Raw genomic sequence first — 4726 nt, 5'->3', positions numbered from 1 at the left:
AGCTTTGCAATAGCCAGAGCGTGACAACAGCCGAGATGTCTCTCAACCAAGGAATGGGTAAACAAAATGTGGTACCTTTACACAATGGAGTATTACTCAACTGTTAAAAATAATGGCATTATGATATTTGCAGGCACATGAATGAAACTGGAAAAATCGTACTAAGTAAAGAAACCAAGACTCAGAAAGACAAGAAGACAAGTATGGTATGTACTCACTCCTAAGTGGATATTAGCTGTAAAATAAAGGATAACTATGCTACAGTCCACAGACCCAAAGAGAATAGACAACAAGGAGGCTCCAAGAGGGGACACCCACACCTCCATGGGAATGGGAAATAGGAGAGATTTCATGAGTGGACTGGGGACTAGTGGGGATGGGAATCTGAGTGATCGGGTTGAGAGAGAATGGAGGGGGAGAGTACTGAAAGGGACTTCCAGAAGGAGCGGGGAAAGAGCAAGAGCAGATACATAGTCTGAACTGGCCATCTCCTGTGACCAGGCAAGACTTCAAGAGGACAGAATGGGACACCAACCCAGCCACATAACCTTCAACCCATAGTCTGTCCTGCCTCTGGGATGTGCTGGGGTGAAGGTGGCCTAGGGATTGAGGGAGTGGCCAACCAATGACTGGTCTAGCCTAATACCCACACCAGAAGAGTAAGCCCACCCTGACCCTGCCTAGAGCACCAAGACCCACAGACTAGATGGCCCAGAGACCTAGGATAGAACCAAAAACGACTGGAGGAAAAATGTAATGTCAATGTAATGATGCCTGACGATACTCTGCTGTACTCATAGATTAGTGGGTAGCCCAGTTTTCAGCAGAGAGGCTTCATCCACCAACTGATGAAAACAGATGCAGATCCTCAGCCAAGCATGGGATGACACTCTGGGAATCCTGCAGATTCCAGAGAAGAAAAGGATTGTAGGAGCCAGAACGGTCAAGGACACCACAAGAAACCCCACAGAATCAACTAATCTGGGCTTATAGGGGCTCACAGAGACTGAACCAACAACCAGGGAGCCTACATCACACTGACCTAGGCACAATATATATATATGTTACAGTTGTGTTGGTCCTCTTGTGGGACCCCTAACAGTGGGAGTATGGGCTGTCTCTGACTCTTTTATTGACTTTTGGGATCCTACTCCTTATCCTGGCTAGCCTTGCCCAACCTTGAGACCCAGGCAGGTACTCAGTCTCACTGCACCTTGAGATGCCGTGTTTTGTTGATATACATGGGAGACCTATACTTTCCTGAACAGGAAACAGAAGAGGGGTGGATTGAGGGGTAGGAACAAACTGGGTTGAGGGGAAGGACTGGGAGGAGAAGAAGGAGGGAGAACTGTGGCCGCAATGTATAGTTAATTAATTAATTAATTAGTAGAAAATCAGTACTCATATAAAGGAATGTTTTCAGTCATAAAACCATATAAGGCAATGCCACCTGCTACAGTGTGGATGGACGATAAGAGCCTCCTCTTGAAAAATACAGACACAAAAGACTGCGTAATGTATGAAACTTTTTATGGCTTGTATAGAGCAGACAAGCCCGTAGAGAAAGGGGTAACTTATGGAAATGCAGAGGAGGGGAATTCATACTAAACGTGACACTAAACCTGGGCCGATGTTGAGGTGCTGTAAGTGCACGGGCTCTCGATTGACAGTGATGGAGGCACAGCTCAGAGAAGATCACTGATCCACAGCATACTCATGTTGAGATGGTAACTTTTGTGCCGTGTGCAGTACGACCACACGAGTAATGATATATAATATATATATATATATATATATAATATATATATATATATATATATTATACAAAGGACACACAAAGGCAAGATTGAAACCCCTGACATCACAGCCCCTGGTGAGAGAGGGTGAAGATCTTCTATGGAGACCGTCAGCTGCACACATACCTGAGCTGGGTGCTCCAGGGGAAGGACGGCCCCACCTCTGAGGACGAGTTACTCTTGGTGGTGAGACTTGGGAGTGCTCTGCAGCAGTGCTGGTGCAGATGACATCAGCACTGAGCAGCTCTGAGACTTCAGGCCCAGTCTGAGCTCCTCACACCGGCCCCTCCTGTCACCCTCTCACAGAACCACAGTGGGGACAGTGGGTCCGAATCACATGGAGGGCCCGGGGCAGTCCTGGGAAAGGGTTCAGGAATGTGGTATTCTAGGAATTTCCAAGAACTCACGTGACAGGCAGTGACTGGGGGCCCTCACAACAAGACACATTTCCATGGCAGATAAGCGGTTCCTGGGGAAATCAGTTGTGTGAGCATCCCTGCAGTGGAGACGGAGATGATCGATGGGGTTACATGCCTTCGTAGTCATTAATGGATCAGACCAGCAGAGATCAGAAACACAACAGAGCAGTAGGTGTCCTCATCTGTCTTCCTCCTCCCTGCCCTGAGCCCTTATTTTGCACGTTCAACTCTGGAGGCATGAGGGCACCAGGGGGTGTGGTATGTAAATCCCAAGGACTAGGAAATAAATAACTAAGGCCGTCATAACTGTTGCCTCATTGGCGACTTCTCACGTGGTACAACTCTAGAAAAAAAAAAAAGTAACAGCATGCAGCAGGTTGGAAGTGTTGTGTGTGTGTGTGTGTGTGTGTGTGTGTGAGAGAGAGAGAGAGAGAGAAGAGAGAGAGAGACAGACAGACAGAGAGACAGAGAGAGAGACAGAGACAGACAAAGAGAATGTGTGTGTGTGTGTGTGTGAGAGAGAGGAGAGAGAGAGAGAGAGAGAGAGAGAGAGAGAGAGATATTACACACACAGAGAGACAAACTGAGAGAAACAGTTTGTGGAACAATAATAACAAAAAGAGAAATAAGAGGTCATGAATTTGAGAGGAATTAGAAAGCAGAGAAATATAGAGTAGGGAGAGGAGGGCTTGATGTGAACTCAGAAACGTAAAATTCAATGTAAAGTTAAACTAAATAGGGTAAATAAATGATAGGTTAAGTACGGTGCTCCATGGCATAGCATGGAAGACTTCACAAAGGGACCATGACTACACCCACAGCTGCCACGGGGATACTGCCCTGCAGTTAGGGACCCTCTGAGGGAACACCCCATATCCAAGGAGCACAGTAGGGCTCAGAACATGAAAATATCAAGAAGAAAGGATCAGAAGTGAGCAGACACTGCTGAGCACAACTGCAGAACGAGTGCTGCAGACAGACCAGGCAGCGGGAGCACAGCCAGCGGGAGCACAGCCAGCGGGAGCACAGCCAGCAGGACGAGTGCTGCAGACAGACCAGGCAGCGGGAGCACAGCCAGTGGGAGCACAGCCAGCGGGAGCACAGCCAGCAGGATGAGTGCTGCAGACAGACCAGCCAGTGGGAGCACAGCCAGCGGGAGCACATGCTATCTGGGGCAGGAGGAGCCAGAGGGTCCTGATGGGAGAGGACTGGGAAGGAGGGCACTCTTGCTGCATCCTGCTCTTGAGCTCAACTGGATATGACGAGGAAGTGCACAGTGGGACAGCTTGAGACTGGAGTCTGATGTGATTTGGGCCCCATATCATTTCGCAGACTTTGTAGGAACTGGTGTTTTCCATGACTGTGGATATTCATACCTTCAGCTGCCTGTTCAGCGTCCTTTCCACTTCTCCAAAAACTTAGTTTCCTGGTATAATTTTAACTTCAGGGCACTGTGAGCAAGTTAGGCACAGGTGTCAAAGCTTTCTCCCCTGATATGGCTGATGTTGACTCGGGGTTATTCAGTTATTTTAGTAAGATTTTTTGTTTTACGAGTATAGCTTCTGGTGTTATTAGGAGAAACAACCTCACAGCAAAGAACCCAGACCTACGGCTCTTACCATCTTTACGCCCCCTTTTCCCAAATGTTTCCTGGGCTGTAGCTGTGGGAGAGTTTTTGTAGATGTAGCCACTGGGACTGGACTCCACAACTTCTCTGTTTTGGTTGGTTATGGTTTTATGGAATACGTATGTATATGTGAATACACATATGCATATAAAAACAATTTATGATTAAAAAAAAAGTGTCCATGATGTTGAGGAACAGGGAAGGGTATGTGCAAGGTTCTGGGAAGAATGGAAGTGGAGGGGATGGTAATTAAATTACAATCTCAAAAGGAAAAAGTAGAAAGAAAGACTAATATGTAAAAGGCACAGACACCTGCTTGTGTAGGCAAATTTAAATGCTAGGTGGAACTTCAAACACCAAGGCGCAAATGCCCGGGGAACACTGGGTGTGAACAAAGCGTTGGTGAGAAATCCAGGGCTGTGCTGGTACGTGACCTCCCTGAAGCTCTCTCGTCCTAGACTGGAAGAGCAGCAAGGTGTGGAAGAGCAGCAAGGTGTGTCAGTCCAGACCTCCGGACCTCAGGGAATAGCATTCTTTCTTCCCACTCATAAGATGTACAAAAGTAAACCCCAAGGCAGAGACTGAGGGACCACAACATAGGCTCAGATCTGCCCATCAAGCAGACCCCAAATCCTGATGACTTCCCTGTTCTTCACCTGGGTGAAGTGTGCAGAGACTCTCTCTCTGTAGCTTTGGAGCCTGTCCTAGAACTAGCTCTTGTAGACCAGGCTGGCCTTGAACTCAGAGATCCTCTTGCTTCAGCCTTGCAAGTGACAGAACTAAAGGCAATGTGCTACCACTGCCCAGTTTAAGACCTGATATCTTTTGCTGTAGCTAAAGATGTGAGACAATAAAGACCCCAGAAAGAGCAGGCAGGATGGAAT

This window comes from Chionomys nivalis, chromosome 13 (assembly GCF_950005125.1).
Source record: "Chionomys nivalis chromosome 13, mChiNiv1.1, whole genome shotgun sequence".
Lineage (NCBI taxonomy): Eukaryota > Metazoa > Chordata > Mammalia > Rodentia > Cricetidae > Chionomys > Chionomys nivalis.
The sequence above is the reverse complement of the archived record's forward strand: the minus strand, read 5'-3'. Positions refer to the sequence as shown.